Source organism: Epinephelus fuscoguttatus, linkage group LG14 (assembly GCF_011397635.1).
Source record: "Epinephelus fuscoguttatus linkage group LG14, E.fuscoguttatus.final_Chr_v1".
Classification (NCBI taxonomy): domain Eukaryota; kingdom Metazoa; phylum Chordata; class Actinopteri; order Perciformes; family Serranidae; genus Epinephelus; species Epinephelus fuscoguttatus.
The window spans coordinates 13,809,689-13,831,535 of record NC_064765.1 but is presented as its reverse complement, the minus strand read 5'-3'; the positions used below and the strand labels follow the sequence as shown (position 1 = coordinate 13,831,535).

Genomic DNA, 21,847 nt, shown 5'->3' with positions numbered 1-21,847 from the left:
CTCTATTTCTAAAGAAAGTATAAAAATAATACAATGACCTAATAAAAACTTTCTGACATCATGAACTACAAAACAGTCAGCGAGCCTCAACCTTCACCAAAGCTGTGCAAACAACCACATATGTGCGGACCTAGATATCCACCAATATACTGTTTGTTACAGACATTGATGACATGCATGTGCCTGATATTTTACATCCAAGTGGATGTGGAAAGTGATTAAAAGTCTGATTTTGTGGAAATGAGTTTGTGTATCTTTTTTTAAAACATCCAAATTAAAGCGTAGTATAATTTTTTTTTTTGATAAAAATATCATAAAAGGTCATAGTATAGTGTTAGTGATATGTCAAAAAAGTACAAAAAAAGTCATAGTATAGTATGTCGAAAAAAGTACAAAAATATTAATGGTATAGTATGTCGAAAAATCTGCTAAAAAAATCATAGTATAACATGTCAAAAAGTCATAGTATAGTATGTGGAAAAAAAGTGCAAAAAAAGTAATATCGAAAAAACTGCTGAAAAGTGTCATAGTATAGTATGTGGAAAAAAAGTGCAAAAAAAGTAATATCGAAAAAACTGCTGAAAAGTGTCATAGTATAGTATGTTGAAAAATGGGCTAAAAAAGTCAAAGTATAGTATGTCGAAAAAAAGTGCTAAAAAAGTCATGGTATAGGGTGTCAAAAAAAAACAGTATAGTATGTCAAAAAAGTGCGAAAAAAGCAATAGTATACTATATCGATAAAGTGCTAAAAAAGTTATAGTATAGTATGTCGAAAAAAGTCATAGTATAGCATGTCGATAAAGTGCTAAAAAAGTTATAGTATAGTATGTCGAAAAAAGTCATAGTATAGCATGTCCAAAAAATGCAAAAAAAGATCACAGTATACTATATCAAAAAAAGTGCTAAAAAAGTCATAGAATAGCATCTCGAAAAAGTGCTAAAAAAGTCATAGTATAGTATGTTGAAAAAAGTCATCGTATAGCATGTCGAAAAAACTGCTAAAAAAGCCATAGTATACTATATCGATAAAGTGCTAAAAAGGTTATAGTATAGTATGTCGAAAAACTGCTAAAAAAAACCCATAGTATACTATATCGATAAAGTGCTAAAAAAAAAAGTCATAGTATAGTATGTCGAAAAATGCACTAAAAAAGTCAGTGTAGTATGTCAAAAAAAAGCCATAGTATAGCATGTCAAAAAAGCAATAGTATAGTATATCAAAAAAGCGCTAAAAAAGTCAAAGTATAGTAAATTGAAAAAACGTCACAGTATAGCATGTCGAAAAAAGAAATAGTATAGTATGTCGAAAAGTTGGCTAAAAAAACGTCATAGTATATTATGTCGAAAAAATGCGGAAAAAGTCATAGTATAGTATGTCGAAAAAACTGCTAAAAAAGTCATAGTATAGTATGTCAAAAAAGTGCGAAAAAGTCATAGTATGTTGAAAAAAGTCATAGTATAGCATGTCGAAAAAGTGCGAAAAAGTCATAGTATAGTATAGGATAGTTTGTTGAAGAATGGGCTAAAAAAAGTCATAGTATATCATGTCGAAAAAGTGCAAAAAAAGTCATAGTATATTATGTCAAAAAACCTGCTAAAAAAGTCATAGTATAGTATGTCGAAAAAGGTTATAGTATGGCATGTCGAAAAAGTGTGAAAAAAAGTCAAAGTATGTCGAAAAAAGTGCTAAAAAGATTCATAGTATATAGCATGTCGAAAAAAGTCATAGTATACTATATCAAAAAAGTGCTAAAAAAAGTCAAAGTATAGTAATTCGAAAAAAAGTCATAGTATAGCATGTCGAAAAGTGCTAAAAAAAAGTCACAGTATAGCGTGTTGAAAAGAGAAATAGTATAGTATGTTGAAAAATTGGCTAAAAAAGTCATAGTATAGTATGTCCAAAAATGCTATAGTATAGCATGTCGAAAAAGTGCAAAAAAGTCAAATTATGGTATGTCGAAAAAAGTGCTAAAAAAAAGTCATAGTATATAGCATGTCGAAAAAAGTCATAGTATATTATATCAAAAAAGTCAAAGTATAGTAATTCGAAAAAAAGTCATAGTATAGCGTGTCGAAAAAGTGCTAAAAAAAGTCATAGTATAGCATGTCGAAAAAGTGCTAAAAAAAGTCATAGTATAGCGTGTCGAAAAAAGAAATAGTATAGAATGTCGAAAAATGGACTAAAAAAGTCAAAGTATAGTATGTCGAAAAAAGTCATAGTATAGAATGTCGAAAAAGTGCGACAAAAGTCATAGTATAGTAAGTAAGAAAACTGCTAAAAAAGGTCATACTATAGTATGTCGAAAAAACTGCCAAAAAAGTCATAGTATAGTATGCCGAAAAATGGGCTAAAAAAGTCAAAGTATAGCATGTCGAAAAAAGTCATAGTATAACATGTCGAAAAAGTGTGACAAAAGTCATAGCATAGTATGTAAGAAAACTGCTAAAAAAGTCATACTATAGTATGTCGAAAAATGGGCTAAAAAAGTAATGGTATAGTGTGTCGAAAAAATTGCTAAAAAAGGTCAAAGTATAGTATGTCAAAAAAGTGCTAAAAAAAAAGTCATAGTGTAGCATGTCGACAAAATGCAAAAAAGTCATAGTATATCGAAGAGTCATAGTATAGTATGTTGAAAGAACTGCTAAAAAAAGTCATAGTATAGCATGTCGAAAAAGTGCTAAAAAAAAGTCATACTATAGCATGTCGAAAAAAGCCACAGTATAGTATGTCACAAAATGGGCTAAAAAAGTCATAGTATATGTCGAAAAAAAAAATCATAGTGTAGTATGTCGAAAAAGTGCTAAAAAAGTCATAGTATAGCGTGTCGAAAAAAGCCATGGTATAGTATGTCGAAAAAGGGCGAAAAAGTCATAGTATAGTTTGTTGAAAAATGGGCTAAAAAAGTCATATTACACTATATCGATAAAGTGCTAAAAAAGTCATAGTATAGTATGTCGAAAAAAGTCATAGTATATCATGTTGAAAAAGTGCAAAAAAAGTCATAGTATAGCATGTAAAAAAAAAAATGCTAAAAAAGTCATAGTATAGTATAGCATGTCGAAAAAGGTCATAGTATGGCATGTCGAAAAAGTCATAGTATAGCCTGTCGAAAAAGTCATAGTATGGTATGTTGAAAAAATGCAAAAAAAAAAAGTCAAACTATAGTATGTAAAAAAAAAAAAAGTCATAGTATAGCATGTCAATAAAGTGCTAAAAAAGTCATGGTATAGGGTGTCGAAAAAAGTCATAGTATAGCATGTTGAAAAAGTGAAAAAAGTCAAAGTATAGTATGTCGAAGAAAGTGCTAAAAAAGTCATAGTATATAGCATGTCGAAAAAAGTCATAGTATACTATATCAAAAAAGTGCTAAAAAAGTCAAAGTATAGTAATTAAAAAAACGTCATAGTATAGCATGTCGAAAAAGTGCTAAAAAAAAGTCATAGTATAGCGTGTCGAAAAAAGAAATAGTATAGCATGTATAAAAATTGGCTTAAAAAGTCATAGTATAGTATGTCGAAAAATGGGCTAAAAAAGTCATCGTATAGCATGTCGAAAAAGTGCGAAAAAAGTCATAGTATAGTATGTCGAAAAAATGCAACAAAAAGTCAAAGTATAGTATGTCAAAAAAATCATAGTACAGTATGTCGAAAAAGTGCGAAAAAGTCATAGTTTAGTATGTCAAAAAAAGTCATAGTACAGTATCTCGAAAAAAGTGCTAAAAAAGTGATAATACTGTATGTCGAAAAAAGTCATGGTATAGCATGTTGAAAAAGTGCAAAAAAAAGTCATAGTATAGTATGTAAGAAAACTGCTAAAAAAGTCATAGTATAGCATGTCGAAAAAAGTCATACTATAGTATGTCGAAAAATGGGCTAAAAAAGTAATGGTATAGTATGTTGAAAAAAGTGCTAAAAAAAAGTCAAAGTATAGTATGTTGGAAAAAGTGCTAAAAAAAAGTCAGAATAGTATGTCGAAAAAAGTCATAGTATAGCATGTCGAAAAAATGCAAAAAAGTCATAGTATATTATATCGAAAAAAAGTCATAGTATAGCATGTTGCAAAAGTGCGAAAAATAGTCATAGTATAGTATGTCGAAAAAAGTGCTAAAAAAGTCATAGTATATCATGTCGAAAATGTGTGAAAAAAGTCCAAGTATAGTATGTCAGAAAACTGCCAAAAAAGTCATAGTATAGCTTGTCGAAAAAAGTCATACTATAGTATGTGGAAAAATAGGCTAAAAAAGTCATGGTATAGTGTGTCGAAAAAATAAATAGTATAGTATGTCGAAAACTGGGCTAAAAAAGTCATACTATAGTATGTCGAAAATGGGCTGAAAAAGTCATAGTATAGCATGTCGAAAAAAGTGCTAAAAAAGTCATAGTATATCATGTCGAAAAAGTGTGAAAAAAGTCAAAGTATAGTATGTCAGAAAACTGCTAAAAAAGTCATAGTAGTATGGCATGCTGAAAAAGTGCGAAAAAAAAAGTCACAGTATAGTATGCCAGAACACTGTTAAAAAAGGTCATAGTATAGCATGTCGCAAAAAAATCATGGTATAGTATGTTGAAAGAACTGCTGAAAAAGTCATAGTATAGCATGTTGAAGAAACGGCAAAAAAATCATTATAGAATGTCAAAAAAGTATAGTGTGTCGAAAAAAGTTTAGTTGCTCAGAAAACAAAGTTTATTGTCCTCACACAAGTACCTTGGTATATTGATAGATGACAAGCTTTCATCTAAAGTACATATTTCTACTCTAGTTTGGAAGCTTAAAGTGAAGATTGGCTTTCAGTGCTAAGAAAAAACTTGTGGAGGCCCCTTTTCTGTCTGTGATTGATTACAGTGACATATTGTATATACATTCAACCCCTTCCATTTTACGTAGCCTTAAGTCAGTATACCATGCATGCCTACGTTTTATTACAAACGCAAAGTCCCTTATTCATCACTGCATTCTTTATGGTTTGGTGCCTTGGACGTCACTGACCACTCAGACAGCATCACTGGTATATTTTTTATCTATAAAGCAATATTGAGTAAACATCCAGCCTACCTCTGCACCCTCCTGTGTGTCAGCTCTGGTAGTTACCAGCTACGCTCCTCCAGGTGATTGCTTTTCAATGTACCCCGGGTTCTGGGGAAAACTGCATTCTCCTACTGTGCATTTTAAATGTGTTTTGATTGGCTGCTACCTCGGCCAGGTTTCTCTTGTAAAAGAGATTTTTTATCTCAATGGGGCTTCCTGGTTAAATAAGGGTTAAATTTAAAAAATGCTTAAAAAGTCATTGTATAGTATGTCGAAAACATTTTGAAAAACGTCATTGTTTAGGATGCCAGACTAGAGTCACTTGTAACAATGTCATAAAAGTCATCGAGCATACTGTCATAAAGTTTTTAAAAACGATAAAATGGTTAAATCTCATCGTAGCCTATCATACTCCATAAGAAATTTCAGAATATTCAATTGAATCATAATAGAGTATATAGTTCCTGAACATCCAGCCCTAATGATGGCCCTCAGAAACATTCTGTACGGACCCTGTACATGACATGAAATGCATGCATTATATTTCAATCATCCATGATCAATCACAATACTTTCACTTTCAATAGCTTACATTTACTACACAACTGTGCTTCTGCATCTGGAAATTCCTCCCAGACCCCTCTGGAGGGTTGGGCCACAGAAGGCGTACATTGAAAATGGTTCCCTCCAACGTTAAGCCAGTGATTATGACTCTGATTTAAAGTAAAATCCTTTGGGATCGATCTTACTGCTGTAAGTAAAGCTGGCATTGAAACGGTGATACTGTAGTCTTTAGGAGCCACGCTGTACCAAGTTAAGAGCTGCAGATCCATCCTGAGAATAACTTCGACTTTTCAGTTGTATGTTAAGAAGTGAACTGTAACACAATGTGGTGCAGCTCAGGAAACAGCTAAGAACACACTGGTGCACTAATCTTTCAGCTTTGGGCAGAAGGCCCAACTCTGCCAAGTAAATTAATTTGTCATCGTAGAGCTCAGTGGCAACAACTTCACCCCCACGCGCTGCGGTCACTTTATGGAGTGTCGCCATGGAAACGCGCGGGACAGGACAGCCATGACCTTTGACACTGAGGCACCGTTTACACAACCAAGGGCATGGGAGCTGAGGATTGAAGCAGGACACACACTCACATGTATGCAAAGATGTGCAGCCATGCTCATACACACACTGCTGACAGATAAAAGGGGGTCTGTAAGCTACAGAGGTTTAAATAAACCTATGCTGACAAATAGTTTGTGTCCTTGTTAAATTTGGTTTAAGAGTTTCTCTGCAAGAGTAAACAAAAGACTCAGAGTTAAGAGCAGAAACACATAAACCTGTCTCTTAAATCTGAGCAGGAACAATAGTCCAATCTACAGGAACCTTTCAGACGACAACTCTTAAATAGTTTTCCTGTTTTTAAGAGTTCCTCGCTGAACTCCTGAAACTAGCGAGAAATGTTTGTTTTCACAAGCGGGTGCTGTACTCTAAATTCACTGGGCAATGCCATAAGAGTGGCTCTCCACTAACACACGCTTCCTTCCTCCGGAGTGTGTGACAGACAGGTCTCAAAGAAACCACATGAGCAGGCACATATACAGAATGGGAAACATGTTCCAGACAGGTAATTTCAGGAAGGTAAGTTTAACATGATGTCATGTGTACATATGTGGATGTCTCCTGGTCAAGAACCTGAAGTCTGGAGTCATACACATTGTGGCATCCTGTCAGGTTTGAACATTTACAGCCAGTGTTGATTTCTCTTCTCTGCTTCCTACTTCTTATGGGGTGGTACATATATAGCTTACTATATGTAGAAGACATCTGGATATTGGGCCGTCGCAGATTGGCATTCTGTTGACCATGACAGCAAAATCCAACATGGCCGCCACCTGAAAACCATTTAGGCCACAGCTCCACCCAGTTGCTCACCACCTGTTTTGGCCTGGGCCCCCTACTTAGGTCATAAAGACATAGGCAGGCTACGGTGACGAACCTTTAGCCATCAGGTTCACTGAGGCTGGTTCAATGTTATGTTGTGACATGGTATTCACTCACTGGGCTCCATCCACTGTACCCAAAAAGTCCAGTAGAGGGCTGAGACTGTTGGTGTGTCTCAAATCACATACTTCCATTAGTATACTTTTATGCAGTATACTGTGTGCACTATGTACTCATTGGCGTGGTGCGCAAATTTCGACAGGGTAGTGTTGTCTCAAACCAAACACGGCCGTTGTGCACTCACTGGAAATGGCGACCGCGTATTAGCTAGTTAGCAAACTAGCATTAGCATTTGCATTATCGTTCGTGGTACCAAATCATTACAGACTGCTAAATTAACCCAACAAACATACTGCTGGCTTATACCCGACAAAAGTAAAGTGGTGCTTAGTGCAAAAAACACATGTATTTGTACAATGCAGTGACGTTCACGGTTGCGCAGTCCTCGGCTGTTTTTTCCAGTTTGAAAAGTGGTCCCTCCCCTTCCACTACGTAGCCAAGATGCCGACCATTGAGGGCGAGAAGTGTCCATTGTTCCACACTCAACTTCTTGACCGTTTTGAGTGCGCCATCTGGGTACTCATAGTGCACTGCATTTTTCCATACCTCTCAGTGTGAACGCACTTATGCACTCAAAATAGCAAGTGTAAGAACAGAAGTACGTGATTTTAGACACAGCATGTGTGATATCGAATGAAGGTTACGATATTGTAACCCCTGTTCTATTTGCCCAGGCGGAGTCCTCTACCTAGGGGCCCTGTCACTCCTACGACACTCACTGAAGAAGGTGTAGGACGTCAGATGCAGGAATCCGCCTCCTTATATACTGTGGAGTCCACACGTATTTTAATCAATCAATCAATCAATCAATCAATCAATCAATCAATCAATTTTATTTATAAAGCCCAATATCACAAATCACAATTTGCCTCACAGGGCTTTACAGCATACGACATCCCTCTGTCCTTTGGACCCTCACAGCGGATAAGGAAAAACGTCCTGATTGGCCGGCTACATTTATGCTTTTCTGAGTGTGCGCATGTGTGCCCACGGTTAGAGGAATACTACCCAGGATTCTTACTTCAGTGGGCATACAATATCACTCTGGACATGGAGTCACAACGTGAAAAAAGCTCATCCCTACAACTCAATCTGTGTAAATTAAATTTTTGGGATAGTGGCCAAATTGGTAATATGCAAATTAGAGAGCATAATAAAAATACAATACGATTTAAAAGTAAATCATTAATCTGAGTATTCCTATGTGTTTCTAATGCTTAAAAATATGAAACAGAGTTTGCCAAAAGAGTGAAAAAAAACACAACGTGATTTATGGAGTTGCCATGTTGGAAATATGCAAATTAGATGCATGGTCCAGATGCATCCAATCATAAAAATAAGCATCCCAGCATAAAACAGACACCAGGCTTGCATTTGTAGCTCATCTGGTTCAAAAGTTATAGCCAAAACAGTTTTCGAGTGGCGGCCATGTTGGATTTTGCTGCCATAGTTATCAGAATGCCAATCTGCGACGATCTGGGCTGGACTGTTAAACATAAACTAAAACTCAGGATTAGACTCCATAAAGCAACACCTGCACAATCTAATGCAGTCCAATTCGAAAACCTTACAACAGCATTATATTATACAGTTGTCTGTGTTATTGTGCGAAGACTCTTACATTACTTGATTTTTCTATTGACCATCTCTTTAAGCACCCATCAGCCTGCCCCACCCACCACACACTGCCTGAGGAACAGGCTGCGGTGCCTACTAAGTGGCATTTATTCCATTTTCTGAACAAGTGCCACTAATGATCTTTGATGACAAGCAGTTTCCTCATTGAGGAGGATTTATTTTCATGAAAGGAAGCCAACCCTTTGCTCTTCACATCTCAGAGTTCATTATTCCAGCAGGTCAAGCGTGCTCTCAGCATCTCTTTGAAGTGAGGCCCAACCATTGTTTATTCTGCAGGGTGCAAGGATAACATTTAGATAAGAGGCTGCTGCTTGTTTGACACAAGTCTCTGGCGGCTACACACTGCCAGGGTGGAGATGTGAGTGGATGGAGTTTAGCAAAAAGCCCCGAAACACATCCGCACACAAATAGGGTAATCGCTGCTACGCTTTTTTAACAACAGAATCAGTGAGGAAGTCGAGTCCCCTTCGTATCAAACATGCTCCAACAGCCTCTGGGAGTGGAGCCCATGGAGAGTTCCTATTATCTGAGTGGGACTGACTGTTTTTATCTGCTCTATTATTCCAGAAGGCCTGGTATGTTTTTATAGGCCTGTGCTGGTAGGGTGTCCTCCCCTCCCAGAGGCTGGGTCAAGCTGAGGGGGAGAGAGGATCATTCCCCAAATTCATTAAAAAAAAGTCTTTCTTTTCCTTGCCTTACTTTAACTGGTTGTTCCATCTACTGCATACTAGTACTGTTTATTTAAAGTATTTATCATATGTATGTTTGTGTACATGCTTCGGCAACATGTTTTCTGATAAGAGTTCGTAATAAGTCTCACCAATCTGAGATGCATTAGTGTGAAATAACTGATGACATTTTTACTCAGTGACTGTATTACTTAGAGAAAACAAAAAACAATAAAAAGAAACAGCTGCCACCAGGGGAAACTGACCAGCAGGGATATAATGAATATGGCTCTCATCACAGAGAAAGTGTTTTAGCAGCTGGAGGCGGCATTTTGTGATTGTTTTTAATGAGAATGAAGCTTTTTGCCAGCAGTTTTTATTGCAATGCGCCTCACGTTTCTGTGCTTAAGGTGCCTGGCGTTTTTGCCAGAGTGGTCTGAACTCTAGTTGAAAAAACATCATCTTTTTTGTCATCTTTTTTTCCCCATTGTCAAATCGGATGATTTAAGAGGCGGCGGGCCTTCTGTGGTGGTCACGATAACAAGTTTACAGCTGGTAGACAACGGAGGAGAAACTGGAGGTAGCCGTTGCTACGTTGCCGTTACCCAGAGCTATACAGCCTGATGATAGGCAGCAGCTTGTCAAACTGCCTCGGAGTCATCCCTAAAATATGCCTGGAAACGGCCAGACGTTTAAACGAAAGAGTCTAAAAGACAGTCTGACAAACTGAGCATAGTGTTAGTTCAGGCAGGACACAATGTCAAGCTCAGCTCACATCCCAGCTACATCAGCTGATCTCAAACAGCCCAATCAACTGACGGAGCAGCTGACTGATGGAAGGGAGTCAGCTGATAGTTCAGAAGAGCCATCAAGGCTTCACCACTACATCGAAGACCCCACAGATGTTCCCGGCCAGCACCTGCCCCGAAACCAATGGTCAACCCTCAATTGCCTGAGGGCAGGCGTAGGACGGTTCGGGCAGCAATGCAATGGGGTCTCATGGACAGCGCCCACTGTGAAGGCGGGGATCCACTACGAACTGTGGGACAATAATAACCAGCTGCCCCAAACACCAGCCACCAAACAGTGATCCATGGTCTCCTTGACCTGAACGATGAAACACTGGACTGGCTTACCTCAACAGAGCTCAATCAATCAATCAATCAATCAATTTTATTTATAAAGCCCAATATCACAAATCACAATTTGCCTCACAGGGCTTTACAGCATACGACATCCCTCTGTCCTTAAGACCCTCACAGCGGATAAGGAAAAACTCCCCAAAAAAAAGCTGAAGGTCTAAGGACATACACCAGAAGAGGAAGAAGCTTATAGCTAATCGATTCTTTTCTATACAACCAATTGACGAATCTCATTCAGGGTGCCCTATTTAAACTGCTCTGGCCTGCCTACTGTTGCTGCTTCCTCTGCAAGCCGCTTTGCAACCCGCCTCCACCTCAGCTCCTCCTTTTCATGCTGTGTCTGACTTATCAATGTCATTTCTGTTTGTCATTGATGCTGCTCTGTTCTGTTCCTGGGGGGTCTTTGCTGCTGCTCTCCCTGCCTTAGGCTTTCCATGTAGGCGCATGGAAGGGCAGAGAGGTTTGCTCTCTCTGCCTCAGACTTTCATCGTTTGTACGTGGAAGGGCAGACAGGTGTGCTCTCCTCGCCTTAGGCTTTCTACATAGGCTCGTAGAAGAGGATTTCTGCGTAGGCGTAGGAAAGGCAGAGAGGCCCTAGAACAGAGCCACACCACCAAATATAATACTGCAAATGGAAATAAAGTTTTCTTTGAAGTGTTCCTAACTGAAATGCAATAAAATGTGTCAGCAAAGCGATTCAGAGATGGAGAAAAATGCTGCTTATACTTAAGCGTTCCACTAACATGTGCAACTTAGGCCACTTACTTGTTGCTTTGCAAACTGGAGATTTCACTTAACTCTCTACCTTTCCTAATGATTTCCTCTATAATTGCCTGCTTCCTTCTACCTTTCCTTCCTCCCTTCCTTTCCTCCTCAGATCTGTTCTTACCTTCTTTAACTTATCAGAAAATTCTACCTGAGAGATTTCTACCGAAAAGGAAAACTAAACTCATCTTCTGCACCATCTATATTTCCACTCTTCAGCACATTTCACCCCGAATACCTGTTGTACTAGAGGTTCACTTTGACAGGAAGACATCTGTGGTTAAGGGGTGTTTTTATTCTGTGGTTTTGTTACTTTTAAAACAGTACAGAACTTTAACAGCTCGTATCATCCTTATCTGACATTTTACATGTAGCTGTTGAGTTTTTCCCACTATGAACTTTTACAGCTGCAAACAATGTACAAAAGAGTTCAAACATCTCTTTCAAAAGAAGCACACACACTCTCTCTCACACACACGTGCACACACACAGTTTCTGCTGAGTTTCTGTCTTCAGAAACAAAACGTCCACAGGAGAGATAAAAAAGGAAGAAGGGAAAGTATTGTTTTACGCTTTCACAATCTCTGGCAGAAGCGCACCCCCCATTCCACTTTGAGAAAATAAACATGATGGAATTTGGGATCAGACACAAGTACAACTTCCCCTTGACCTCTGATCCAGCGGGAAGAGGGAAGTGTTCCTGTTATTCAGGCCTCAAGATGAGTCTTCATCTCAATGACTGAGACGTTGATAGGAAACAGGTAACTGTGTTGGGGTTTGTTTGAGGTCAAATCTGAGCAGGCGACTGTGAGATTTGTGCGTCTGCAGTTTGTTAGCTAACGCAGATTCGCAACTGGTGTTCCACATCACACCAAGGTGCTCCGAAAACCAATATTTAACTCCTTTTTCTGTTTATTTTGGCTTTATCTTTGGTGCTCATTGCTGTGGGATCTTATCCCTGCACCTCCCAGTTTCTGGGATTTTGTTTTAGTTCTGTCAATAATAGCCGTCATTGTTCTCCATTTTTGGGGGGATAATCTTCTACTAAAAGAAAAAACTGTTGATGGGAAGAAGGCGCATCATTTCCTGTAGAGCCGGGGATTTTTCCTGGGAAAGTCCTACACAACACTGGATCATAAAAAAAGCTTTTCTCTTGGCATAATCATGCTTTGCACTGGGAATCCTGTTTTGTATGAAAAAGCTGAGCGTAACTTCTTTCACCCCTTCTGACCCGTCTTTTGTCTACTCAAGTTGTTTTCTTTTTTTTCTGTATCTCATGTCTTCTGTCTTGGCCTTTCCCATGACTTTTTTGTTATTCCTTAGCTATGCACATGGGTACACCTACAATATGCTGCTTTTACTCAAAGTTTGTTATATCAAACTTGTAATTAATTCCAAAGAAAAGGTTGACAAATTGCATCCTGATGTATTTCAAGTCCGTGACAGATGTAACTTTGCAAAAGGTACTCCAGGTCACACCTTTTGGGTTTGTCCTAAGATCGTCTCTTTTTGGCCAGATTTTTCTTGGTGTTGTAAAATTCATGATATTCAGATTGAACTTTATTAATGTTTGGTTGTTCTGAAGCTTCTCTAGAACTCCACATACTGTACAGAAGACCCTGACGCCTTGTTTCCACTTACAAATGTGACGGGTGTTTGTAGGTCCGTAAATATACGGATGATGCCTCTAGTGTCCAACGCAAAGAGGTGCATTTCTTCACGGATGAACAGAAACTACCTGTAGCCATGGGGGAGAGGCAAATTTTGTCCGTTTTTCGCCATCCAGTAGTTTGGCCCTTGGAACATTACTGGGACAAAAACAGGACCTGCCAGGTGCACGGCATGTTCTGTGAAATATTCAATTGAAAATATATATGAACGGCTGAACGAATCATAATGACGATCTGACTGTATGTAACGTATAACCATATTTTAGCAGAGTAACATCACTCAAATTCACAGTGTGTTGAAACTAGATAAACAAGTTCTTTTTAATCATACAAACTCACTTGATGATCAACACAGGCAACTGAATTAAAGAAAATAGCCTGTTAGCCAGTTCGCAGCCTGTTAGCTAAGATAGCACACTGTCATACGGTCTCTCCAGAATCTTTTGAGAGCACTTGGGGCCCAATAATTGCGCAGCCTAATTTACAATCTATTAGCTGATTCGCTGCTGTGAGCAGGGGTGTAAATATAGACAGTGCAGGCAGTGTGATTGCACTGGGGCTGCTGAGGTGGAGGGGCCCATAGAGAGAGCAGGCACTTGCAAGTGATTGAGATTGCCACCTTGGAAAAAAAAAGACAATGATGCCATTTGCTATGGATGCCCTCAAAAAGGCAAAACCATCTGTGTCACTAGTCACTAGTCAGTAACTCTCGAAAACAAAATATATGCCTCTATAAATATACTATAAAAACTATTCAGTTAAATGATTAATTTTACTGTCTTTGATATTTTTGTCAAATTTGCAGTGATGATTGCTGGGTAATATGTATGTTGATGTTATATAATGTCAAGACAAAACATACACGATAGCGTGCACTAGGGCCCGTCAAAACTTCCTTATGTCACTGGCTGTGAGTGACTGTGTTTTGTAATTCTTAGTCATTTTCCATTTTGTGAATTGAACAGGCTTTTGTTGGTTTTGTTTTGTTTGTGTTTTTTTTGTCTGTGGATCTTGTATGTTTGTAAGTTTGTTCGTATACGTCATTCTTTGTCATTAAAATGAAATCCATGGAAACATGTAGTAAGCGATTCTCAAGTATTTGGGGGAACCAGAAACAAGCTATAAATACAACACAGGCGCACTTTTCATAGGCATTAGTGTTTTAAATTAAAAGATGTTAGGGAAAATGTATGTTTTTGTGAAGTAGTGAGCATACGACTGGATCAGTGAGATCTGGATTATACTGCACAAGTTGTGTGAGAGTTTGTAAAAGGATGTTTTGATACAATTTTGCTGTTTTTAAACGTGGACCCTAATGACTTCAATTCATCAGGAATTTTCTCTGTTGTTTGATTATCCGTTCACTGTGGAGGCATGTGAGAAAAACAAAGTTTTCCTCATGTATTCAACATAACACGGGGTGAGTCACTGATAAATGAATGATCACTTTGTGGGTGAGGTGTTCCTTTAAACGCTAATACTAACTTCTATTGGTTGTGTTGGATTGTACTCCAGCTCGACTGAACCGTCTTGCCAAGAACAGGAAATGTTATGTCAAACGTGTTAGTAACTAGATTCCAGTGAATTTGTTGGTGTGTGTCCAGGATCCTTGTCTTTTTATTTTTAAAAACAGCTTTCCCAACATTGTGAGTCATGTTCCAAAATTTCCTGTTTCTTATTAAAGTACTGTGCACGCAGGCACGCAGGTCCGATGATTATCTTTCACTTAGTGGTTAATGCAGGTTCTACATTTCTAAACACTTTACACTATTAATGTACTTAAAAGGATTGTGTGGTCGTCTTTGGCGGAGGTATGTTCTCTCTGGAGATTTTCTAGTTGGCATTATGCTCAAGCAGTCCACAGTTCAAACAATACATCCTGCAGAAGCTCACATCGCACTGAAGTGTGCCAACAGTCAAAAATCTGACTTTGACCTTTATTTAAAGAAAACAGAAATACGTCTTCCTCTCTCACATGAAACTACCACAGTACTGAAAAGAGCTTCTGAAACCATGCATGCAATAAATTTAACTCCAGAGTGCCGTATTCTACAAGAAGCTTAGCCCACAAAAATACACACATGCAGCATCTCTCTTTCATTTTCACACAGGAACGTCGGGGAGCAGAAGTCAACACTTCCCACTTGACTTTGACACACATTTGGCAGAGGGGATACTGTGTGTGTGTCTGTACACAAGTGTGTGTGTGCGAGACAATAAAACAGTTAGAGGAGCATCTCAAACATGTCAGCAAAATGTTAAAATGGCACATAACTAACATTCAGCAGAGACAAACAACAACAGCTGTTTTCAGTCACTCGTTGCGTCGCCTCTGCGTCCAAACAGATCGGTTACAAAACTCCGCAGACGTGTCAGTCGAATCCTGAAGCTTGTGTCGACTTGTACGAGTGTGGCTGTGTTCATGACTCCACAAGCAACAAACACTTTCATTTCCTCACTGCTGACTCTCACCTAAACAAAGACATGTATTAAGAGTCGTCACTGATCATTGTCAAGTCATTCTATAGATCCAGAGCTGATGTGATTAATCCATAAATCCATAAGATGATCGAAAGGAAACTGAGCTGCAACTTTTTGGATAACTGGTTTGATAACGACTTAAAATCTGTCCTCTGTACTTTTGCTTGGTTTTAACTATGTGCTCTATTTATCACAGGCTTTTAGTTAATCTAATCATTTATCATAGAATCTATGTGAAGATGTTATTTATTCTGTACGCTGCTGCACCTGGGTGATGAAATTCATGTTTTTAACATGTTTCAATGACAATAAACTGACCCTGGAACCTTGATTAATCATGTAAGTCATTTTTAAAATGCAAAAACAGCATAAAGTCTCTGGATCTAGCTGTTTTTTGTCTTTGATGATAGTAAACTGACATATTTTTGGATTTTGTTTTGAAAACATTTTAAGATGTCTGCTTGGTCTCTGGAAACTTGTAATGGGCATTTTGCAATTTGCTGGCTACATATAAACTAAAAAATGAATCCATTAATTAAGAAGCTAAACAGTTGATTAACTGAAACAACCCCTTCATCTGGATTGCACTAACTTTTTTTGGCATTGTTGCAGCCTACAATGCCTGAATTCATGGCAACATTTTGGAAAAAAAAAAAAAAATCACGTTGCTGTGTTTTTATCCACGTTTGGTCGTTTTATAATGCAGAAAATAAAATTGCTAAAAATCTATATTAGGTGAAAAATACATTATTTCTCTAATGCTTAGACAGATGCTGATAAAGCTTTAAAGCAGAGACAGTAAATGCTCCATGTGTTAGACTGCAGATTCTAAGAATAAAACTCTACAGTTAACTCTGAGTTCTGTATGTATATGTGGAAGTGAGTTGTCCAAGCTCATCATCTGACTTACGTGCTTTTAAGTTTTAGGAAGTTACTGACATGCACCTCCTGTATTCCTGACTACAGCTAACAGGAGTTTGGCTCCTGACACGCAGCCTGTGACTTAATATATTTGTAAAGACATTATGTGAATCATTTTTTCCTGCTAGATGAGTTTGACTGCAAAACAAAAAGGAGTTACCAGAGTCATAATTAAAGGTGAACAGTGATTGTGAAACTGTGATCCTGTGACCTTGAGTGCAGCAGCAGCAGCTGGACTCAGTCTTGTAGACAGGCAGCCGGAAGGACAACAGCTCTTTATTGTCTCGAAATGTACAAACATCAATAAAACGGAGACATACAGAATTTAAACGGTGTCAAAGTTCAATGGTTTGACATTTTGAAAAATACTTAAATGCTTTCTAAACAATACCACTCTCATCTCTGTGAGCTAAACATGAAACCACTGTTAAGACAAAGTTAGCTTTCCATATGGGGGGGAACAGTTAGCTTGACGATTTCTAAAGCAGGGCTGCTCCCTAATAGTCGACCAAACGTTTTTTGACCAGAACAATGGTCAAAAATAATAATTGTCAAAATAAATCAAAACCTATATGACTGGACCATGTTACGTCACAAACCAATCACAGCCAACAGATATCTTTCCCTTCTTCCGTAAATATTAAGTCTGATAAACACAGAAAAATTGATAATAGCCTCTAATTTCCAGGGCTGGTACCTGCGGTTATTCCACAGGCTAGTTAATAACATGTCGGGCAGGAAATCCAAAGTGTGGGATCATTTTGAGAAGGTGAAGGACGAACCCAAGGTGATATGTAAACTCATCTTCATTGGTCGACTACAAGCATGACGCATCATCTGAAACATGGAAGTAGCTACATGTCCATTAGCCCACAGCGTCATTAACAGGCGGCTCGCTCAGTGTGTGACGTGCACTTGTAGATAAAATATAGGCCTATATTAATGAAGGTTCATTAGTATGGTTTTGTATTTCTCTGTAATGTAGCACAGTGTTAACAATGTTACTGATACTGTTCTTTCCGCCTCGTAGGGTAGACATATTGGCAGAACCCTTTTAGTTTAAAAAGACCGAGGTGGCGTTCCACAGCAGGAGGAGCTGTTGAAGACGCCGCACGTGCGACCCACTGGCGGTGGATAAACAGGAAACAGCTGATAGCAGGAATCAACGAGCAGCTAGTAGCAAGAGGGAAACACAAACCTGACAGACACTGTAAAGATGAGCAACTGAGGAGACAAGGAACTGCACGCCCTTCTTGCCCTTGCAAATGAAGAGGCCATTAACCGACAGATGACGGGGACGGTGAAGAACGGGCCGACTTATGAGAGAATCACCGAAGGACTGACCAGCTGAGGCTTCCCTTCCACGTCACTGTTTACGTCACACACTGAGCTACACGTTTTGTTACTTGCTCACGCCCCCCATTGCTCTGAAAAAGGTGCATTCTGTATAAACAAAAGTAGGTAGGTGGCATTTTGCTGCACTCCCTGATTGTTTTTATACTGCCAATGCTGAAAGAAGACTGATTGGGCTTTCCTGCAAATTTGCACAATCATTTAATAATTAAATTAATAATATCGTAAACATGCTGCGACTAGTCGACTACTGGCCGGAAATGACGACTATTAGTCGACAAGGAACATGCTTATTCGGGGGCAGCCCTACAGATAGCCCACATGTAGGAAACATTTAAGAAAAGAAGGAGACTGGAGGAGAGTGAACGGAGCAGCCTGTTCTCATGAAAGTATATTTTTTTACAATCTTGATCATTTGACTGTGAAATGAAACTGTAGCCCGTATTTCATAACAGTGTAACGACAGACGTTCTGCTGGGTGGCATCTGCCTGTTTCAACGTGAAATGTGGGTGTGCAGTCGTGTGTGTGTGTGTGTGTGTGTGTGTCTACACTTGAGACTCCTGTTGTATCTATTGTGTACAGTGATAACAAATAATGGCAGGATGGAGGTTTGACTGCGGAGGGGAAGAGGGAGAAATAAAACACTGAGCAGAATCACAGAATCAGATACAAACTAGACACTCAGCACATTCCTGCCATATCTCTCACACACACGCACACACGTGTACACACACACACACACACACACACACACACACACACACACACACCTTTTTTTTTTAAATGAGCTGGGATCAAACCTGATGACAGTTTACCCTCCACACTCTCAACATGAAAACAAACAAAAAGCAACAGATGAGTAGAAAAATAAAGATGCAGTTATTAACAGAAGGAAATTAAAAAATGATGAAGTGTTAGTTTGTACAGCGAGATTGGTCCGTTATCACACACCTGGTTATGAAAACACACGCAGGCGAGGCAGGAACAGCTTGTGATAAAAATGACACCAGAGCTGAGAAAATAAATAACATGTCGATACGGTGACAAAAGATTCATTCAGTTTATGTAATATGGATAAATTTGTTTTCTAAAGAGTATTTTCCAGGTCTTTTATCATCAACTTATCAATTAATATTTGTTTTCCAAGGAAAACTGTCAAATATTACGTGACTGCAGCCTCTCAGATTAAAAAGATTTGTTGCTTTTTCTTGTTTAAATGACAGTAAACTGGATATCTTTGGGGTTTTGTGTGTGTTTATGGTGTCTGTTGCTTGTATTTTTTCTTTCATCTCTTTGATTGCACTGGAACTGAGCACGCCGTACCAAAACAATTACCAACAAATATGCTGCGTGGCAATATGATAAAGTATCAAGCATCAAGTTCACTTTGGTCTTGGACTTTGGACAGAGATTTTCACTATTTTCTGACATTTGTTGCTTATCTGCTTACAACATTTCCAGAAAAGCAAACCTTGAATTACTCTACTAGTTGTTCTTGTCCTGCAGCTAATGATTATTTTCATTATTGATTAATCTGCAGATTATTTTCGCTATGGTCTGTAAATCAGCAGAAAAATGTGAAAAATGTCCACTGCAGTTTTCTACAGCTTGAGACAGTCTCAGACAAGGAAAAGCAGAAAATTCCAACATCTGAGAGGCAGAAATCATCAAATATTTGACACTGTTGCCTGAAAATAGATGTTCATGAAATAAAAAATGTTGCATGTTTAGTCGAATTTGGTCACATCCACATTACAAATCATCTTTAGTGTTTCATTAAAACATTAATATAGCAGCAAACCACTATTTGCTATGTAAAGATACAGTGGAGTAAGGCATCCTGAGCAAAGAGAGAAGTCACGCTCCCTCTGTGTGTGTTGTAATCTGAGCTTCTCTGTGGTTTGTTGTGGTAAGATGGTCCACGTGTGCACTTGCTAGCTCATCGCTGCTGCTTTGCACTGCGCTTACACAGCTCAGTTGGGCTGCTGTGGCTCAGAAGATGGAGCAGGCAGTCCACCAATTGGAAGATCAGGGGTTCAATCTTGAGCTGAGTACTTGAGGTCCGGCTCCTCCAGTCTGGTTCACTCCCCGGACTAGAGGACCCAGAGCTCAAGCATTCCTGTTCCAGCTGTGTGTGAGTGTGTTATTAACTGAGTAGCAGGTGACACCTTGCATGTTACCAGTGTATGTGTGTGAATGGGTGACTTGTAGTGTTAAAAGCGCTTTGAGTGGTCAGAAGACTAAAAAGGATCTGTACAAGTGCAGGTCCAGGTCCAGTTGCTGCTGATGATATCACATTATACAACGTGACTGTTCAATATCTTACTATATAATGACGAAACTCTGTCTGCCTGTCTGTGTGTCTGTTCCACGTTTTTCTCCTCACTGACTTGGTCAATCCATGTGAAATTTGGCACAGTGGTAGAGGGTCATGGGAGGATGTGAATGAAGCAATATTACATCAATTGGCCAAAGGGGGGCGCTATGGCAACCGATTGAAATTGCAAACTTTGAATGGGCATATCTCATGCCCCGTATGTTGTAGAGACATGAAACTTTGCACAGAGATGCCTCTCCTCATGTGGAACAAATTTGCCTCAGGAACCCATAACTTCCAGTTCTATAGATTTTACGCCATTTTGAATTTTTTGACAAACACTTCAAATCGATCTCTTCCTAGGAAGTTTGACCGACCTGCATGAAACTGGGTGAACATAATCTAGGGGCCAATATCTAAAGTTCCCTCTTGGCAAAAGTTGGAAAACTTACTAAAACTGAGCTTCTATAAGGCAATGAATATTGTGGAGGGCGTGGCTCATCACATAAAGGTGTGTAACATCTCAAGGGTTTCACCGATCACCACGCAACTTTGTAGGCATATGACCACACATAATCTGAGGGGACCCCTCCATTACTGACCCCATCAAACAAAATGGGGGCGCTAGAGAGATAATTTCTTATCTAGGCCTAACCGCCATATGGATTTTTACTAAACTTGGTAGATATGTAGAACAGGACGCCTCAAGGTGACTGGAGAAATTTAACTCTAATTGGCAACTGGGTGGCGCTATAACAACAGAAAAATGCTTAAAAATGGCTAAAATGTGACCGATCGCTGTGGCTCCCCCTGTGGCCCAATGTTGGTTTTTTTTTCTAATTTTTGGTATGACTAAGTCATGGTATGGTATGCTGTACATAATCACGGAAACTGTCAGTGTGTCATTCTGTCAGTCAGTCATTCTGTCTGTCCCACGTTTTTCTACTCACTGACGTGGTCAATCTACGTGAAGCTGCACATAGGCATTGAGGATCAGCATAGGTAGAAGGTGACAAAGCTACCAATGGGTATGGACTAGTTATATTAAATTTGATACTTTAGTTAAATGATCCTGTTATTAATCTGTGTTTTATTGCTGTTGGGAGAAGTTTTAGAGAAAGTTGGGTTCAAATAAAAAGAATATTTATGTGTTGTTTTTATCTTTCAAGGCCAAAAGTTAAAAAAAGAGGTGGCAACTTCTTCTGTAACTGACTGTGTTAAATGGGCAGATAATATTGTTTCATATTTTTCACATCGAACTGAAATTGTATCGTGGCATCATTGTACAAAGAATCGATATAATATTGTATTGTGATGAAACTTGTGATTTACGCCCCTAGTACGAGGTGATATACAACAGAATTAATAAATATTTAGAATTACAAAGCCTTCATTGTCATTGTATTGTGCAGGATACAACAAAATTGAGAGTAACACTCCTGGTTGGTGCATATGAATTAAAAAAGACACACTGCATGCAATGTTAAACACACTGTACTGTCACACTACATCTGACTTTGTGACGCTCTGAACCATCCAAACTTTTCTTGAGGTGAAGCTTTCCATTTTCTGAGCTTGTTATCATGTTTAAAGTTGGCACAGTGGTTTCAGAGCTATGAACAATCCCCACACCAGCTGATCTCGGCTGTATTCACCTTCACCAAGCTCTTCGCACGTTGTGCTGCTGCAGGTGGTGCGCATGGAGACTTAAAATATTTCTCAGGAGAACGCAAAAGTTTCTCAGGGGACATGTTAACCTTTCTTTCACCCATGTATTTTTCTTTTCTTTCCCATATGCCCTGAG

The 21,847-nt window shown here is 38.6% G+C and overlaps 1 protein-coding gene across 1 annotated transcript in view; it reads right to left on the bottom strand.

Annotated features, from left to right (window-relative positions):
- plpp2a (phospholipid phosphatase 2a) overlaps window positions 1-21,847 on the bottom strand; it is a 32,189-nt gene that overhangs the window by 8,229 nt on the left and 2,113 nt on the right. The gene's annotated exons all lie outside the window — the stretch shown is intronic.